Source organism: Erpetoichthys calabaricus, chromosome 1, assembly GCF_900747795.2.
Source record: "Erpetoichthys calabaricus chromosome 1, fErpCal1.3, whole genome shotgun sequence".
NCBI classification, from domain to species: Eukaryota; Metazoa; Chordata; class Cladistia; order Polypteriformes; family Polypteridae; genus Erpetoichthys; species Erpetoichthys calabaricus.
Window position 1 is genome coordinate 270,603,561 of NC_041394.2, and position 20,858 is coordinate 270,624,418.

The 20,858-nt window shown below is 35.5% G+C and overlaps 1 long non-coding RNA gene across 1 annotated transcript in view; it reads left to right on the forward strand.

The window, feature by feature from the left end:
- The first annotated feature begins 8,697 nt into the window (after positions 1–8,697).
- The window catches only part of LOC127526011 (uncharacterized), a 37,920-nt gene continuing 25,759 nt past the window's right edge, over positions 8,698–20,858 (forward strand). The window contains exon 1 of the long non-coding RNA XR_007933637.1: positions 8,698–8,796. This is a non-coding gene — a long non-coding RNA (uncharacterized LOC127526011). The remainder of the gene's footprint in view (positions 8,797–20,858) is intronic.

Sequence of the window (20,858 nt, forward strand, 5' to 3'; positions counted from 1 at the left end):
CATTACTCTTGGTATTTGCAGAGAGGATATCAGATTGCTCAACACCAAATAATGATTTTAACTGTACTTAGGGAGGATTACTGAAATGGGTACGAAACCTGAATTTGTGCCATTTTCCCACCAGCTGTACATGTAAAAGACAACTGGAATCATTTAGACAAAACTTCTTTTTTCTAAGCATGTCAGCTTTGGCTAATTCCCAGGCGCAGGTTTAAGTTTGCAGCAAAAGTTAAATGTATAAAATATGCAAATGTTTAGCTATTTGTGAGAACTTACCAATTTTAGATAAAAAAATACAGTACATCTACAGTATATTATAGAAGAGTAATGTAATCACCTGTTATTAATTGGGTCAGGTAGATGACCAACACTGAACCATTAAAAAAAGGATAATGTGGCAAGTGTGTAGATAGTTTTATTTCATATTTATATACTGCTATTCTTGCAGTTCTCAGAAAAATATTTTATACAAAATAAATTTTGTACTTTTACAAAAAGCAGTACATTACATTGGCATACTACTCAATCCAACGATAAAAACAACAGGTACAACCAAAATAATTTTACTTCAGACTCGATCCAGAGAAAACAAATGACAAATAGAAACAGAAAGGAAATAAAAAAAAAACAATAGTCAGCCTCCTCCTAAGATTTTTTAAAAAAGAAGTCTGTTTAGAGTAAAATATTGAAGTATACATTTTATATCAAAAAAATTATATTTACTGAAACATATCCTTTCATTTTTATAATGCAATGTATCCATCAAACAGTCATTTTGCTGATGTGTCTTTATACCTCGACAGCGCTAGTAAGATTCTTCAAGTACAGAAATGCGGAAAGCAAGGCATTTATTTTACGTACGGTACAAAAATCACTGTAATGAACCCTGATGCTTACTGCCAACTATATCATAAGGATACCTTAATAGTGCCAACAATTGAGTTCCTGTAAAATGTTTTTGTGCATGGATTCATTACATTATAAATTATAGGTAGATATGAATAAGAATATCAACTACATAAATAAGTAATATTTGATTGGGGAAAAATACATCTGTTTGCAAATTATTGTAAGATCAATGAAATGCTTACTGTGTCACATAAATGTATTTTTAACTTGCTTTTAAAAATGCTGTAAATATTTTAGAAGCTGCATTGATGACTTTTCATGTATGTGTTTTATTTTCATATTCTTGTTTTAATTTGTTTTTTTTTTTTTTTTTTGTTTTATTAATTTTAAGCACATCATAAATTTGATTTTGACTTCTCAGGATTCAGATAACAAGTTGCTAAGATGCACATCGCGGTTTCTAAGCACTGCCTTAATGACTTACATCACAAATATTATGTTTCAAGAAAATCAACAATAATCGTTTCATCTGAGATTTTTGATTCTCCAGCACACACCCTGAGGGGTGAACACTTTCAAATGAAAGTGGTGAAAGCTTATCTTCTGGTCTCAGAAAATTTCCAATTTTTGGTTGTTGTAGTAACATTTTGCCTTCCAGACACAGTGATTTTTCAAGTGGTAAAAACTCACCTTACAGTCACAGGGAATGCCATAGTTTTGATTTTTGTGGCAACAGCTCATCTTTCAGTCACCATGTGTTTTTCTGAGCGTTAAAAGATCATCCTCCAGTCAAAGAGAATTTTTAATTTTTTGATGACTGATCACATAAACATCAGCTCTTTAAAGTGTTGTTTTTAATAGCTTGTGTCATAATTGTAGTACATTTTTGTCTTGTGGCAGTTTGCCTTCTGTTTCTTGTATAAATTCAGTTTATGAAAAAGTGTTATAAAAAAGTCCCATTTTAAGTATTAGCTTTCTAATTATTACTGTTTGTGTCTACTTGATTTGCGTCTAGTGTTTTGGCGCTAGCTGTTTAATAAGATTTTGATTAACGGCTCTTTGCAATTCTCAGTGATTGCTATTGAGCTCATTGGTTTAGTTCTCAAGAAAAAATGTGTTATTTCTGAAGAAAACACACATCTCCTGGGTAACTGTTTTAAAATCAGAGCAGTTCTCTTTAACACATAGTTCCAGTTTCAACTCAGGGTAGTTGAGTTGGGAAAAGGACGGAAGGTGGGCGTCCCAGCTGTGGATCTTTCAGGACATTGCATGTTTCTGCTAGTGGCATAACAAAACCATTCTAAGATCTAAAGGAGTTTTCTGCTAGCTTATTCATTTTCACATCTTCAGAAATGTTAAGAATTGAGAATGTTGTCGGTTCAAAAGGTGCATATTCTCCAGTTTCATGAAAAAGACAAACATATTGTATTACAGTTCTAATATTGGTCCAGTATGCAAGCCTGAGTGTGCCCTTTCATGATTGTGCAACTCTGTTGAGTGCTGCAAACTGCTGCCAAGGCATCAACTTCCCAACAAAACGATGAAGAAGAGGCAGAAGAATGAACAGATGACTGGGTCAGAAGGTAACATTGATGCTTCAGTTCAGATTGATGCTATTCCTACTTTTCGGTTAACCAGCCCAAGTCATTAGAGTTGTGAATGTAACCCTCACTAAATACAAATAGAAAGCACATTCGGTTAAAAGTAAATGTACTTGTTATTGTAAAGACATGAGTACCCATTTGACAGGGCAAATATTTTATTGAATAAAAAAACATTCCATTTTTGAATGGATATTTGTACTATATTCTTCAATCACAATTTTCTACAGCTGTATTCTAAACACTAGAATAGTAGTGTTTGTCTGTCATGTAAATAGTATGCTGATGAAAAGAAGATATTCTGCCAAAAATGAAACCATTGTCCAGCTTCTGTTCTTTTAAAAGATCCAAAATAATGTAAAGCTAAGGCAGTTTTATGTTTGTTTACTCATAGGAAAACTAGAAATTTCCTTAATGAAGAATATATTTTCTTTGAAACTTTCCATTTAGAAACAGTTGCAGTATCACTGTTCAAAATGCAAAACAAAAAAAAAAAGAAATCATCCCTCCTGAATAAGTATTTTAAATGCTGTGAAGAAGACTTGTAGCCATCCAATAAGGTAATATGTATAATAAAACTTCCAGAAAGAAGTCAAGACTGTTCGTGCTTGCAGACATCAAGTGAATGTGCTCAGCAATCCATCGTGCTGTTTATTAATCTGTTAATTAACATTCTTCATAGTAATTGGAGGACTAAGTGAAATGATTAAAGTTAAAGAACAGAGTAATTGTTTAATGATTGCTAATTTTGTGGTCTAGTGCTAAGTTATATTGATGTCTGGAGGCTGCCTTTTTTACAAGTTACTGACTGTGAAAAACACTTGACTCTTAATTATGCAATTGCGTTTTCTTTAATTAAAGAGTCATAATTTAAAAGATCTTTAGTTGTAGTCAAAAGGTCAGACAAGGACTCCAAAAAGTTCTGCATGTAAACACGGTAAAAATTCTTAGTTTGCAATATGATGTTCTGTACATTTAACATTTCAGTTTTTTTTTTCCTTTTGTCTTGTTGACTTGATTAATCAGAAATTCCCAGTTAACTACCCTGCACTTTCAGAACATTTACATTTTCCAAACCTTTTCTCAATCTGTGCTTTTAATTTGTTCCTCATGCCTGTCTATGCAATATGCATGTGGGTCTGAAAGATGCCAGACCAGTTTCAGGCAGGTTCTTGAATCCCCAGCCACACTGGGCTTTGGGTATTACTGCATGCCCCCAACCGGCGTATTAAACATCTGACCGTCTCATTTAGGTTGTTTTTATACATATAGTCATTTGCTTTATTTTTTATCTTTTGTTTGTCATTGCATATAACTTTATCATATATGCCCTGCTACACACATAAGTAATAGTCATATGAAGAAGCTACTATTTTCGATGGTACACAGTGATTATTGTAAGTCTGCATACAATTCAGTAACAAAGAGTATGACAGCAATAGAAGTATCAATGTCAGTATGTTTTGTATACCGCTCATTACCCTGCCTTTATTAATTCTTTGTATATTTCTACTTACATATTTTTCTGGGTCAGGAGAGAAATAACTATGTCATTGGATTGGAAGAATGATTTAGAGACTCATTCAAAAAGGATTATAGAGTTCATGAAACCTATGTGAAATTAAACAGACTTCAGCCGCACGTTCCTCTTAAAATTCTCCTCAGTAGTAATTTTCATTTGAGAAGAGCAGTTTTAAACAAAATGACCTCCACTTATATCGAAAAAATAACCTCATATATGAGATTTAACACGAATACACTGTAGCTTTATTTAGATAAACAGTGTCACCAAGTTTACACATTCAGAAAATTAATTATGTTATAAGAATTAATGAATCAAATGAAATATTTTGAAGGAATAAATAAGTAAAACACACATATACATAAATAATAAATGTCACAGGCAAAATTTTGCTTTTACACATATAATTGTTTTACTGAATAAAAGTATTTCTAAAAAAGTAATATTTTTTAAGTTTTGTAGAATAAGTACACAACAGAAATCAGTAGAATACTGATTTATGTTAAGTATTTCACAAACATCATTAAAGTTAATAAAACATTTAAAAATTACCTTGATTTGTTTTCTGTTAGTAAACCACCCAGTATTTGTTTAGCAGACACCTTTACACAAAGCTGCTTACAAAACAAATAATTTTACTTGCAATACTGACAAAAAATTACAAACTTAACAAACAAAAGAATATAATTTAAAGTACAGTACAACAACTGGTGAGTTAGGAACATGCCAGGGGTGGAAATAAATTGCAGAACAAAAATCAGTCTTATAAAAATGAAATACTCTGTTTTCTGTATTTTGCAATTTCAAGGAAAATCATCCACATAATTATTTTCAATTACAAGAAACTGGAGACCATAACCAAAAGAACAGAGCTGCAAGAATCACTCAACTAATGTGCTTAACAAGCAAAGAGTTTTAAATGCTGCAATGCCGTAAAATATGTTCAGTTTAACAGGTAGCAATAACCTAAACAACACTGTGGATGACAAATCAATAGCTTTTAACGGGCAGCAGTTTTTGTGTCTATGGCTTGTGGGGAATATAGTGATCTGAAGGTAAAGTTCATTACTGTATTATTATTATTATTATCATCGTATATTTGGCCTATGCTTTTATCCCAGGTGATTTAAACTGTTTACATATTTTTTATTATTTTGTGCAGTTGATGTACAGGCAGATTAAGTGAAGGGGTTGCACAGACGGGAATTGACCTAGCAACCTTGAGGTTTAAGATCCAGTGCCTTAGTCACTAATACAGATGTACACTTGCTCCATAATGCTGTAAGGTCAGTGATTAGTTGGATTTATTAAATTGAGCAGGATTTGTTCAAAAGCTGTACATAAGCAAATTGGTTAAAAACATGCAGACTAAATGTTAGAGAAAAGATACTTTCAATTGTTTATTTTTGTAAGAATACTAACTGTATATATTTAATGAGCTGATATACTTCGAGGATATAAAATAGTGATCTTTACATCATGTGAAAAACATATTTACATTTTGCTAAGTGGAATATCATCGGGTTAAGTGTGACAAAGTAAGGGAAGGAGAATAATTTGAATCTGTGGTTTGAGATCCTGCTTCCTGGTGATTTCATATTTTTAATTAAGAGATCAAGACACTGAGCCAGTCAGTACATGGCAATTATCTATCTCACAAGTGAACATAACAGTGAATTAAGTACATATTTTAAGGGACATGGTTTGAGGTTCTGCTTAAGATTTTTTTTTGCATAAAATACAATACATTTTAGGAAAATGTATGCTGAATCTATTCTCTGTCATTCATCCTGATCACACGATGCTTGTAACTGAAGTTTTGAAGAACGATTCTTTATTTTTCAAGGTGTTATTATCTTGGCAATAGAATTTATGTGAGCAGTACTGAATATAAATAGGTATCATATTCTGTACAGCACCACCAATGCTTTTAACTTACTTAAAGGTTAACTGAAATATTTAACCAGTTGAAAATCCAGTGAACAGACTCATATAAAGTCATATATTCATTAAAAACAGCATTAATGAATTTAATAACAGTATTAATTTTATAAAAAAAAATCAGTTTTAGCTTTGTAAAAAAATAGACTAATGCATAATCATAGTAAATACTAGATTACCGCCATAAATGGGTGCTGTAGTGCTTATGTTTTCAGAAATATAATCGCAGGTATTCAGCAGACAGGAAAAGCTATGTAGTCAAAATAAGTTCCCTGTCTGTAAGGTCTGGTTATCCCCCCTATTAAATATCCAGAGAAGGTTAGATTTGATGAAGTGGTTGTCACAGTTTCAGCTGTTCTGCTCTTAGCATCACCTGGGACTTTCCTTAATATCAATTTAAGCCAAAGTGGAAGCCCCATTTTTCTTCACATGTTGCCCCTCTGTTAAAGCTTTTTTGTTTGTTTGTTTCACTTTTAGGAAGAAAAATAAAATAGAATACAGTGAAAATCATATGCACTTTCAGCTTTTTTCTTTTATTTCTGTCCAAGTTCATGTTGCAATCTCCTAAGGTTTGTTTTGTTTATTATTGAAATTGATAATTTGAAACAGTGTTATGTAATAATTGCTATGTTTACAGATACAGGAAACATTTTAAAGATTGATAGGATCAAAAACACCCGTGTAACACATGCCTTTAATAAAAAGCAATCTTGATGTCAGCAGCTTTTTCAGATGGCAAATGAAGTCATTTTAATTGGAATCAGAAAAAAAAAAGGTTTTGAACTGTGTACTTCTCATGATTTATTCATATCAATTAATACATATTATGTCACTTTAGAGTTGTATACAGTTCACTAAAACAGAAAAATATAAGATGCTGTTTCAAATAAAATGTACATTAACATTGCTTTGATTTCTGTTTCTTCACAAATTAATGTAGAACACTTTAAATAAAGTTATTTTCAAATATCTTTGTACATATTCTATGCATATTTGAACAAATAAGCACGTTATAAATGCCACATGTGTTGGCTTATCAAAACTGTTATAATTACAAGGTATATTTTCCTAAGCCTTCAAAAAGTAAGGAAAAAATACAAAAAATATTTTTATGAAAAAGTAACACAAGAAGGTTGTCCCAAGTGAATCAATGTCCTATCACTGATTACAGCATTTAGACAAAAACACATTCTTACCTGATGAAGAATATGAAGTTAGTGTAAGCTGTTAGAGGAATTTCCTTCAAGTACTGTGAAATTCCTTGAAGTTTTAATACCACTCTCTAGGCCAAGAAGAAGGTGACAGCATGAATAAATAATTGTACATTCCAGGGTTTGCATGACCCTTTAGAATCCAGCTCTCTTGCCAAAATGTAACTGCAGCTCCAGAACTACAGAGGAAATGCACATTCAAAGCACGGCTTCTCTGTGAGATATGTAAGAGTTCTAACTTTTACAGTACAATTAGTAGTGTAAGTGTATTGAAATCACACACATCTGACAAGTCCATGGTGCTACCAGTTTCTTAAGTAGTAGTTTCTGATACAAGTCCTAAACTATGGGCAGAAACAGTCCAGCAAGCAACACTAAGATACTAATCCTATGAAGCAAATTCGATACTGCTTGCCAAGCCCTTGCTGGCTAGCTGTGTGGAAATGTATCTTTTTCACCACTAATATTGCTTTCATTCAGTTACAATTATTTTTAAACACATTGCATTTCTGCCCAACTATTTGTTTTAGGGTGACTGTTTGAATATAAATAGTTATCACTTATTTGAATGTGTCCACCAGATTTCGGAGGCAAAAATAAAAACAGATACAGTGACAATAATCAAGTCATTTTAAATAAGTTTTCTTTTTAATTGTTATGGATGCATGTGACAGCATAAATACAATTATGTTGTCATTTCTTAATGTTCTGCATTTGCTAGCAGTCAGTTTGCATTTCACGACTAATAAGTTCATTAAAGTGTAACTTGTTCTTGGAAAGACATGGTGGTTGCAGACAGCAAAATTGCCACTGTTAAATTATATCTTATAGTGTTAAAATTACCTTTTAAAATTATTTATTGTGTTCACGCATTTAATACTCTAAAAGTGGGTAATTTAACATTGGCAATTCTGCTGAGCAGGTTTTCACCTGCTGTTATTTGAGCTTCTCCTTTAATTAGATGGCTTGTCCCTTTTCTCAGTATGCATCCCAGAAGTTTCCAGTAGTAACACAATATGACATAATATTCATCTGCCTGCTTAATCCAATTTAGGGGTGTGAGGGCTGGAGCCTATCCCAACAGCACTGGGTGAAAGACAGGAAACAGCAGAGCTCTAGCTTTAACTACATGGGGTTCAAGTCAAACTCTACATTATATGTTAAAGATTTTAGATTATTTGTTTATAATTATATCTTTTTTATAGATAACGGTGGTTTGAAAATAGCAGGTACTTGCTTTGAGAACATTTAGAATGAAGTAAAAGAAAAATGTTTTGCAGCATCAGATATCTGTGGTTGAATCCTGACCCAGTCACTGTCCATATAGATTGTCATTGTGTCTACATAGATTTCCTGACATTATTTTACTTTCCCTCCATATTTTGATATTTTGTTTATAGACTAAATTTTCCTGAATCCTGTGAATGTTGGAGTGCACATGAGTTTGCTGTGCATGTCATCATGAGGAAGTGGACGGCATTTTGCAGTAAGTTTTCCACAGATCGGGGTAAAAGAAACTTGGAACAGTGGGTCATCAGTTCACTTCCAGCTCTAAGAGAGAGAAGAACTCTGTGAGGGTGAACTAGCTTAACTAGGCTTGTCAGACTAGGGAATCTGAAGAAGGAGGACATTGCTGGTGATTAAGCAGGGCTTCATCTTTTAAAAATAAAAGGTACTGTGATTACAACAGTAAAAGAATCACACAGATTCAGTGTTTTTATCCTGTGAAATCATTTTGACATAAATCTTTATTATATTAGGCTATCTCATAAGTTAAATAAGAGGTCGGCTATATTTTGATTCTAAATAGCAGGAAAAACATGCTAAAAGTCTGTTTGGGACATGGTTTATTACAATGCTATTAGAAATTAAATGCATAATTATTTTTCCTTGTTTGTCGATAGTGCAGTGCAGCAAAATCCATTACCAGCAATTGATGGGACAAAATGTTTGATGACATGATGCATAGGAGAATGTATCAGATCAAATTTCTGAAAAAAATCTTAAAGTATAGCAAAAGAGTTTGGCATAAAGTGCCATGCATTTCCTGCATTTTGATTTGTGACTCAGAATGTAATTGAGCATCAAGCTCCCTGAAGTTCCGATTTTCAAATAAAAACTCCTTCCTGTTTTTAAAAGCAAACATAAAGCAAACAAGCACTGTTACAGTCATGCTTTCTTTGAATTCAAAAAATCATGTTTTTCTATTCTATTTAGATATTATTTCTAACAAAAATATTGGATTATATTTCACAGGCAATTTTGCGTTACAAAACTAAAGCCTAGCATTGGTTTACATCTAGGGAATGCTGGAATGTTGGCATATGTTGGAAATGTTAAAGTTATGCATTTTTCCAAGATTATATGTGTATGCTTAATTAATGTATTCTTTTCCACACTTGTTTGGCACACTGTTGAAGAAATGTATTTGCACAATCTTAATGCTTGCTTGTGTGAATAGGTATTTATGTCACCATTTCCCAGCTTATCACAATATTCATTTCATTCATGTTAAATCTAATTTGCAGCTTAAAAAAACTGAATTAATCCACAGGCAAACAACAACAGCTTTCACTTTGATAGAAAATGTCTGGAAATATTGTATTTTGATAGGATTCATCAACTTCAACACAAACCAAGTGCCAGTACATAGGCCAAGATAGAAATAAATTTGCCAAGCTCAATCAAAAATACAGTACTTTGTGCAATCCATTACAGCACGATATGAACAACATCTATGCTTTAATAATAGGCTTCTTTAATATTGTCCTGTAGATCATATCAGAGTTTTAGTGCTCTGTAGCTATAGGTGTAGCCTCCTTCCATAATATTTGTGTTCTTTAAATTAATTACAAACAGACCTGCATCAGATATTGCAGTGTATGCCTTAGAGTATTGGCCCTAATAAATTTCTGTAACGGGGAGTTAAACATTTAATATCTTATTATCCGAGAAGAAAGATTTTTAAAGTGGCATTAAACGTAATTGGAAGCCAGTGAAATGATTTAAGAATTGGCATTATATGATTTTATGTTTTAATCCTAGTTTTAATGCAACAGTATTTACTTAATAATAGTAAGTCAAGGGATCTTTAAGCCCCAACCATAAAAACCTTAAAAACAACCTTAAAATTCTCCTGATTTTTACCTTTAAGAAACTTAAGAGAGTACCAGATTTCATGTAGAAGCTCTGAATGTAGTTCATAGCTTAAAAACCCCTTCTGGTCATAGCCATTGAATTTAGGAGGTGAGTATTTGGCAAAGGCTCCCTTGTGGGAAGATGTAAAGGTGAGGTTGAAGAGAAACAGTTGGTGAAAGACAAAGGAGGGAGGAATGGGTAGTGTTTTGTGCAATATTTATGAAAAAATGAACCAGCCTTGTGGCCGGAAGCTTTCTTATGTATAGTTAGTCCATGTGTGGCATTAGGTTATATGTTATTTTTTCCTGATTTTGTTGTGCTTTGTGCTCTCGCTGCTATGTTTAAACTTCCTCTGAAAAAAAACCTTTGCTCTTGTATTTTCTTTGATTCCTTGTGTTTTGTTTGGGTTCATGGATCAGTTTGGAGTGCCCCCAATAGTCCACATTTGTTTGAAATCAAGGAACTCTCTTTTAAAGATTCTAAAGAAACCACCAAAATTTTTAAATACTTTAGGCTGAACAAAGCAGCTCTTAAAAAGTACAGATTTGCAGTTTGAAGGTATAAGCTTTGTAAAAGTAAACAACTCAGTTTCAAACAATAATGAGTCCATATACTGTAAAGACAAGAGGTGGAAAATCTGAGATTGTGGTGCAATAATTTGGTCCTTAAACTTCATAAATTTAAAGAACAAGTCACCTGCTCACCTATCACTTGTTATAAATGGCTCAACTGTTGGAATGACAGTATCATTTAGGTTTCTGGGCACTGTGTTGTCATAAAACCTTAAATGGGACAATTACATTACACTCGTTATTAAGACAGTCCATCAGACAATGTTCTTTTTCTGTTAATTGAGGAAATCCAATCTCTCTCAAGCAATATTGGTCCAGTTCTACACAGCCATCACTGAGTCCATTCTGACCTCATCTATAATTGTCTGATTTGGTGCTGCCTCTGTTCAGGCTAACACCAATCTGCAGCACATCATCAAAGCCTGTGAAAAGATCATTGGCTGTAACTTACCTCACACTGAAGTCCTTTAAGAGGCCAGGGAAAGGAAGAGGGCTGCAAAGATCATTGCTGATCCGACTCACCCAGGTTATCACCTATGCCAAAGACTTCCTTTGGCAAATGAAAGCTAAAACAACTTATCACCTAAACAGTTTTTTCCACATGTAGTTATTCTATTACTAATCAGGTCTGAGCTTCTATTCAGTATCCATGTATTCCTACATACTTGACCGCCTGGACATTTTAATCCTGCTATCTCCTTAGTTCAGCGGTTCTCAAACTGTGGGGCGCGCCCTCTTGCCATATGTGGCATAATTTCGCTATTTGAAGAAAAATTTTAAACTTGTAGCGGTGTATCGGCAGCGTAAGAATAAAAATGGCATAAGAAATTAAAATCTATGTTATAAATTAAGTCAATAAATAATTAAATATTACTCAAATATTGTAGAATAATTCATCATGAAAAACAGATACATTTTAAAGTACCACCTATTGTCTTACATAATTATTTGATTTTTTTTCAACTTAATGACATTGGAGTAATGTAAAGGAAGGAATTACCCTTTATTGTATAATTGCATAATTATTCTGTCAAAACAGCAATTTCTTAGTTATTTACAATTTAAATGTGGTAGCCAGACAGTGAGAAAACATTGTATGAGTAATTGGTGATATTATGTATCATAAATGTTGAAATAATACACCAAATCAAATCATTTTTTTATTGCACTATTCACAGTAGGTTTGCTTAGAAACACTACACAGACTGTCAGATATAAAGAAGCATGAATAGAATATCAGTTTACATTTCAGTTTTAAAATGCAAAACTAGTATCTAATAAGACAGCTCCTGCTTAGCACATGTAACACCATAGTTCAATGATAAATTAAAATTATAAAATTTCAAGTGTCTTTGAGCAGGGCTATGCAGCATAAAACATGCAGTGCAGTGGTTGGGCTGCTGGCTCACTGATCCAGCATTTTGGGTTCGAATTAAACACCCAGCTCTTTTTGAATTGATTCTTTTGTGTCCGCTCAGACACTCTAGATAATTTTGTTTTCTTCCTGCATCCTAAAACCATTCAAGCTGCTTTCTTAAATATCACAGAGCATATCTTAATAAAAAAAGTAATGCAATAAACCATAATAATATACAGTACATTAGATTATTAATTTATAAGATACAACTTTATTAGGTACTAATACAGTGTCTTATTTTTTGCACTGGCACATTTTATGCTGCTGCCTTACATTAAGGAGACCCAGGTACACATCCCAGGTCCAACCAGCATGGAGTCTGCATGCTCTCCTTGTGTCTTCATGGGTTTCCTGCCAATGGTGTATTGAAAAGCTGAAAATATCTGCCTCTAGTTGTGTATTACCTCATTATGCCATGTGACCACACATAACAAAGAGATGTTTTACAGAAACCAAACACCCAGTCTCCACCTAGTTGGAGAATGCAGAGGAAAGATAGTGGAAAAGTACTGGGATCCAGTTAGTATGCTCAGAAAATGGTGTGGTAACTGGTGTTAAATGCAGCAGTAAGGCCAAGGAGGTCTACCACACAGAGTAATCCAGTATTAACATTTAGAATGAGATCATTGATATTGTGAGAGGGAACAATTTTAGTCCTGTGGTGGTGCCGGAAACTAGACTGGAAAACTCAAACAGATGGTTATCATTTAGATGCTGGATTAGCTGAAAAGAAACAATGTGCTCAAGGGTTTTGTCTATTCTTTTCTTGAGCTGCATGTTCTTCCATGTCATATGCCATGCATTTAAATTCCTATATGCAGAATCCTGCAGGAGAGTGCTATTTAGTGAAATTTCCCTCCAATTTCCTTTTTTCCAAGCCAGCACTTGGGAGGTAGCAAGGCAATCCTTTTGTTCTTGTATTCTTTGCCTGTGGAATCATTTTCCATTCATAATGTATTTAGGACTTGCGTAGTGAAAAGGCACCAAATGTAATGAAAGTGAAGCATAACTAATTGTGAGATAATAAGCCACAATAAGGTACACAGTTGTAGTTCAAATTGTTTGATCGATTGCATACATTTTCCATAATATATACTGCCAAAGCTGTTAAACCTATCAAATTATTATTACATACGTAGTAGCCCAATAGGAAACAAACTCAATTTATGATTTAAAATCATATTGAATTTCACAAAGACTACTAATGCAATAACTCACAAACAGATTAACCTATTTGCATCATAATTTGAGCAGGATAAGATTCATAACATGTTTTATCAACCTCAAAGCTATGCTGATATTATGAGCATTATGTAAATAGATGTAAACAGGTAGATTTAAATTCTCATCTGTAAATGCTGGGTGTATTCATCTGGCCAGATAAGAAAGATGAGCAATAATTATGACACAGCAATAGCCTCCAAACAGCTGTATTTCTCTGGAACTCAAAGATAAGACTCAGCATCCTTTAACTTTTTTCTACTTAAAAGAGCCAATCCGATCAAAATAGATATGATGCTACATGTCCAGTATTTTATTTATTTAATTTTTTGTGTGTCATTTAATATGCTTGCTTAGTCGTCTCTGCCAATAGTCCAGATAAGTTTACTTGTCAAGAATGCTTAGTTGGTGGAAAGTGTATGCACTTTGGAGGATTATGTATTGACTTAGCTTGTTTAGATTATTCTGCCACTTATGATTTGGTTTTAGTTGCTCTCTTCAGTCAGTTAGCACAAATTTGGCAATGGGATGTTTGAGTAACAGTGAGGCGGGGCTCTGCAAAGTCCAAATGTGGGTCCCCAATGCCCAGGTCACCTTTTCAGACACTTGGCAGCTTTGACACTGATAATAACAAAGTTATTTGTAATTCTGTGATAGATAGATAGATAGATAGATAGATAGATAGATAGATAGATAGATAGATAGATAGATAGATAGATAGATAGATAGATAGATAGATAGATAGATAGATAGATAGATAGATAGATAGATAGATAGATAGATTGGCTCCAGCAGACCCCCGTGACCCTGTGTTCGGATTCAGTGGGTTGGAAAATGGATGGATGGATAGGTATGATATCTAGGGTATTTTGACATGATAGATAGATAGATAGATAGATAGATAGATAGATAGATACATAGATAGATAGATAGATAGATAGATAGATAGATAGATAGATAGATAGATAGATAGATAGATAGATAGATAGATAGATAGATAGATAGATAGATAGATAGATAGATAGATAGATAGATAGATAGATAGATAGATAGATAGATAGATACTTTATTAATCCCAAGGGGAAATTCACATACTCCAGCAGCAGTATACTGATAAAGAAAATATTAAATTAAAGAGTGATAACAATGCATACAAGGTATACAGACAGTCAATAACTTTGAATAATGTTAACGTTTACCCCCCCCCCGGGTGGAATTGAAGAGTTGCATAGTGTGTGGAAGGAACGATCTCCTCAGTCTGTCAGTGGAGCAGGAAAGTGACAGCAGTCTGTCGCTGAAGCTGCTCCTCTGTCTGGAGATGACACTGTTTAGTGGATGCAGTGGATTCTCCATTATTGACAGGAGCCTGCTGAGCGCCCGTCGCTCCGCCACAGATGTCAAACTGTCCAGCTCAGTGCCTACAATAGAGCCTGCCTTCCTCACTGGTTTGTCCAGGTTTGAGGCGTCTCTCTTCTTTATGCTGCCTCCCCAGCACACCACCGCGTAGAAGAGGGCGCTCGCCACAACTGTCTGATAGAACATCTGCAGCATCTTATTGCAGATGTTGAAGGACGCCAACCTTCTAAGGAAGTATAGTCGTCTCTGTCCTTTCTTACACAGAGCATCAGTATTGGCAGTCCAGTCCAATTTATCATCCAGGTGCACTCCCAGGTATTTATAGGTCTCTACCCTCCGCACACAGTCACCTCTGATGATCACGGGGTCCATGACGGGCCTGCGCCTCCTAAAATCCACCACCAGCTCCTTGGTTTTGCTGGTGTTCAGGTGTAGGTAGTTTGAGTCGCACCATTTAACAAAGTCCTTGATTAGGTCCCTATACTCCTCCTCCTGCCCATTCCTGATGCAGCCCACGATAGCAGTGTCGTCAGCGAACTTTTGCACATGGCAGGACTCCGAGTTGTATTGGAAGTCCGATGTATATAGGCTGAACAGGACCGGAGAAAATACAGTCCCCTGCGGCGCTCCTGTGTTGCTGACCACAATGTCAGACGTGCAGTTCCCGAGATGCACATACTGAGGTCTGTCTGTAAGATAGTCCAAGATCCATGCCTACATGCTGTGGCATGGAATGCTAGAATTCCAGTCTATGGAAATTCATCAGTTCAAGTATGATGCCTCCCTAGGTATCTGATATTGAGGCTAAATTAGGCTCTGTGGCCAATGATAAACTATCCACTTTGTTATTTCATGACACCAAAAATTCCAGTTTACAGCAATCTGTGCTATTAAAGATGAACTTTATATGTATATGCACTGACGCTGAAAGTGAATCTTGGAACTTAATTGTATTTGGCTCTTACCAAGATTATATAGAAGGTTGTTAGTATATAGGAAGCTGAATTCCTTTTACTACAAATAAAAGCCTGGGCTTTGTAAATATTTGAGATGATTTTTCAAGATGGATGGTCTGCATTCCAAGTTTAAAGTATGTTACATGTTATGCCAAAATGTGGTTAACTTGTCAGAGTACAATCTAAATCACAAATTAGTAATCTCTTAGATTCTGAAATTGCATCTGCAACACAAAATTCAGGTACTTGGGCATTATACAAACTGAATTATTTAACAGAGTTGAAATCAACTAACAATCAAACAAACTAAGAGGATAATTAGACCTAGAATTAAAATCAGATATTCCAGCAGGTGTGCTTGCTTTGGTAATGTAGCTTATATTAAAACTAACAGTATAAAACAAGTAGATAAGTAAATGTCATTGACTTTTAAAATGTAGTTTGCTAACCATTCCCTTGCTTGGAAATAAAGCCATTCTGAAACACTAAGAAAATAATACCAAGTGCACAATGTCTTTAGTTCAGGCTTATACAATATTTTTGCCTTCTTTCATAAATCAAGAAATATTAGTCAAATGGGTGTCCATTTTATAAGATGGGTGTACTATAGCTTACCAAAATGTAGGTGATTTCACATCCATTAAGGTTTTAAAATTTTATATTTAAGCATAATTTTACAAATACTTTACAGTTTCATGGGCTATATTCATTATTTATAACATTAACCACTCTATTGTGTGTCACGCACATGCACACGGGATGCAGCTGAAGGGCTCACAAAGGGATAATTCCATGCCAGACCAAGGGGTGTCAGGGTGCACTGATACTTCTTCTTTTTCATCAGCTATGGGAAATTTCGCCTGGACTCGATGATGTCATTTCCGGTTCTGGGCCCGACAACATCACTTCCAGTTCCAAGCTTGATGGCGTCACTTCTGGTTCTGGCCCAGATCACATCACTTACCTTGCCAGGCTTTAACAGTAGAATTCCTGAAGTCTACGAAAAAACTCATAATCCTGGCCCTCCTTAAATCCCTTTGCACTTCTCCATCAGCATCTTTTGTTTTGTAATTGTGTCGGATCAGCACAAGCAGCAAGCAGCCTGCTGTCCCATCCCCCGCCTTGACAGAGCTCAACTCTCCCAGCTCAAGCCAAGGCTCCTTATCTGTGTGTGAGGTGCCTGGAGTTGTATAGGGTAAATAAAACAATGTATTGTTATTTGGAATGCATGCATTTCATGTGTGTTCCATATCTACAAAGATCTGGGTAAGTGTAGGATGAAAGGAAATGTGAGAAATGCAAGAAATGCTGAACACATACCTAAAGCAGAAACTTTTTCCATGGATGTGATGAGAGAGGACATGCAGGTGAAGGGTGTAACAGAACAAGATGCAGAGTACAGAAAGGTATGGAAAAAAATGATCCGCTGTGGCGAGCCCTAACGAGAGCAGCCGAAAGAAAAAGAAAAGACTAATAATGATGTGAAGTTTATCATGTGTGAAGACTTTAGTCTAAATATCAAATAAACATGTGTGCTTTCATTCAAGAATATAACCAAAGAAAAAAAGCATTCCATTTACATGAGACTGTCAATGAGTTAAAAACTCATGCTCAAATGTCAATCGACAGGGAGTTTACATGTATTCTTGAATGGTGCAGAGGTAAGACCTGCTGCCTTATAACCTGAAAGTTCCGGGTTTGAGACCTGGCACTCTGTGTTTTGAGTAGTGAGCTGCTATTATTATTATTTCTGCAATATAATAAAAACATACATTTGATTTGAGTCTGTAACACCTGGTGTAAATTTTGGCTACTTGTAAAACTTAGCGCTTGTTTTTTTATTATTCAATTTTATTCTCTCAGTGACATTCACATGGTACAAAAATGCTATGGTAGGCCAAGCCTTTAGCTACTGTGGAGCAATCTGTCTGCTTGTTTAAAGGTTACCCTATTAGTATCAGCTTTTAAATACAGACTGAATACTCGTTACATTAATGAACAGTATTGAACCTGATTAGATTTGGAGACTCATATATAAATGGTGCATATGCACAAAAATGTGGCATACTCCCATTTCCATACTCACTTTGAAATGTATAAAAAAAATTTCTGCCAAACTGCCAAATAAAGTTGGTTACAGAAAGCTGGTGTCATGACTCAGATTCTTTTTATCAGCCACTGTTGATCACCAAGGGTTCATGTATGAATTTGTGTGATGTAACCTTACTGGACCTGAAGATCTGTGATACACATTAAGTGTCACTTAGACATTTAAAAGACCATATTTCTGTTCATTGTTGGTTTAAAGTTATTTTTTTGTATTTGTATTTGTACATACTTGAAAGTGTGCTATTCTTACATTTATCTGTATTATTCATCATGACTGGTAGGGGAAGAGAGACCTTTAATGTATTCATCCCAGCCATTTTAGAGGGTTACTTATGACAGGCAGCAGTCCACTGGTCAGGCCAGGGGTGTCGTTTCAAGATGACATTCCAGCTTTGGGAAATAGCCCCAATAGTGACCCATTGAAACCAATGTGTTCCAGTCCTGCCAATAGTAGTGACAATGTTACTCAGTGGTTGCAGGAGCTTATAGGTGAAATTGAGAACAAAATTGGGGAGTACATTACTTGCCAAATACTAGCTAATCAAAGCCTGAGCCCTCCTAGTCATGCAGTAGTGCTAGACAGGGAAAGACCTGAGATCTCCTACACATGTCCTGACTCTTCATAGTCACTGTAATTGTTAGGACAGACATTAAAGAACCACCTATGTTCAGGGGAGATAAAGATGACAAGTACACGGTTCAAGAGTGGATAGATGTTATGGATGTCTATCTGCAGAAGATTAATTGTCCTGACTCAGACAAAGGATCTACAATCCTGAGTTACCTTTTTGGTAGAGCAAAGAAGACAATGAGAGTTGGTTAGAAGAGTTGCAAATCCAATGCTGTTCTCACCCCAGAGAAAATTGATGATGTATTAAGGTGCTATTTTAGCAATAGGTCAGTTGAAGAAGTACAAGAGGCCATTGAAGAACACCAGAAGGGGAGTGAATGTTATAAATCCCTGAACATTTCAAAACCACGGAACACCCAAGTAGCAGCTGCAGCCATCACAAGCCCAGTAAATCCCCCAGAGGTGGAACCAGTGTCTGTAAATACAGTAGCGTGTGCCCCCATAAAAGAGGTCCCATCTGATTCAAGTGCATATGAGCATGTTCTTGACATGATGGCAAAAGTACTAGAAAGATCTAACCAACAAGATGGGCTCTTTCCTCAGCTTGCTGAGTCTGGTTGGTGAAACCTCATATTCCACTCGCTCACATTGCATGAGAGAAAAAAGGTGTCTTACCTGTTTAGAGACAGATCATCAATGTAGAGCCTGTCTAAGTTCTGTTTCACCAACATACCAGACAGTGATAATCCATAGGGTCAGGGAAACTAAATGGCCCACATTTGGGAGGGGATGATGTGAGTGTTAACTATTGTACCCTCACTCTTGAAAATGAGGCATTGTCATATGAGGAAGATTGGTGGACAATGATAAATAAAAATGTTATATTCCAAAATGCAATGAAGATAAAAAAGCAAACAGTCTGTTCTATACTGATGTACTAGTTCAAGGTACTATCCCCTTACATGCCTTGCTGGGCAATGGGTCCATGGCATGTGCCATTAGTGAAGATGCTGAGCAGAAGCCTAAACTATTGCTTTCAGTAACTTTGATAGCACAGCATGAGCACCTTGTCTGGTCTAAATTGCTCTCAACTGTTCCAATATCAGTGGTAAGTGCTGTTCTCACAGAACAGCCAAAGTCACAGACTCATAAAGAAAATGTAATCGTTGGGAGAGTTATTGCATTTATGAATGCCAATAGATGAGTTCCAGTCAAAATTTTGAACCCTGGTGACAGACCAATCACCCTTAGAAGAAACTTAATAATTTCTAATGTAGTCCACTGTTTGGTTTTGAAGACCTAAGCATTGTCTTCCAACAGAATTCTTGCAATAATGTGACAGGGGACAGTCAAAGTCAGGCACTGACTGATTCCACTGTAGGTGCTCCACAACCCTACAAACTTGATGAAAAGTTGAGCTAGATCGGTCTGGATGACATTGATATAGAGTTTTGTGAATTGTCTCCATATTGGAAAGGGCAGTTAGTAGACCTGGTATGTAAGTATAAGGATGTTTTCTCTAAAGATAAATTGGATTGTGGAAAGCCACTAACTTCTTCCATCACATACATTTGACAGATAACAAGCCCTTCAGGCTTCCTTACTGGCTGTGCCCCTTGGTCACTACCATAAGCTTAGATGTGTCCTTTGAGAGATGGAGGAACAGAAGATAATTCGAAAGTTTGTTACTGAGTGTGCCTCTTCATTGGTGTTGGTGTGGAATAAAAGTGGAGATCTCTGCATCTGTGTTGATTATAGATGGTTGAATGGTCAAACTGTTAAAGCTGTACACCGCCTGCCACATCAAGCAGATTGTTTAGCTGCCCAGGGAGGGAATAACATCTTTGGTGCCATGGACTTTATAATGTTAAAATGGCTGAAGAACACCAAAAATACACTGCCTTCACAATGCCCAAGGGAACTTTTAGAGTTTAGCCATTTGCCACAACGGTTGTGTGATTCATGCATTTAATGAACATATTTGGTGACCAGAACATTCTCAGCGTAATGTGCTATCTGGATGATTTGCTAGTTTTTGTGCCAAGTGAAAGTGAGGCCTTGAGGAGACTTGAGATTGTTTTGAGTAGGCTCAGAGCACATGGACTGAAATTTGCCCCAAAAAAGTGCCATCTACTTGGGCAGAATATAAAATTTTTGGGGCTTTTGTTAATGAAAGTGGAATGGCAACTGACCATGACAATGTTAAAACCATTGCTGCAATTTCTAAAGCTGATCTTATGATGGAGGATGGTGTCACCTTGTCACAATGGAAGATTAAATCGTTTCTGGGAATGGTCATGTACTATCAGCGCTTCATACCCAATTGCTTGAGTATTGCCAAGCCTTTGTTCGCCTTGACTGCTGCGTCAAAAGGAAAGAGAACCGATGGAAAAG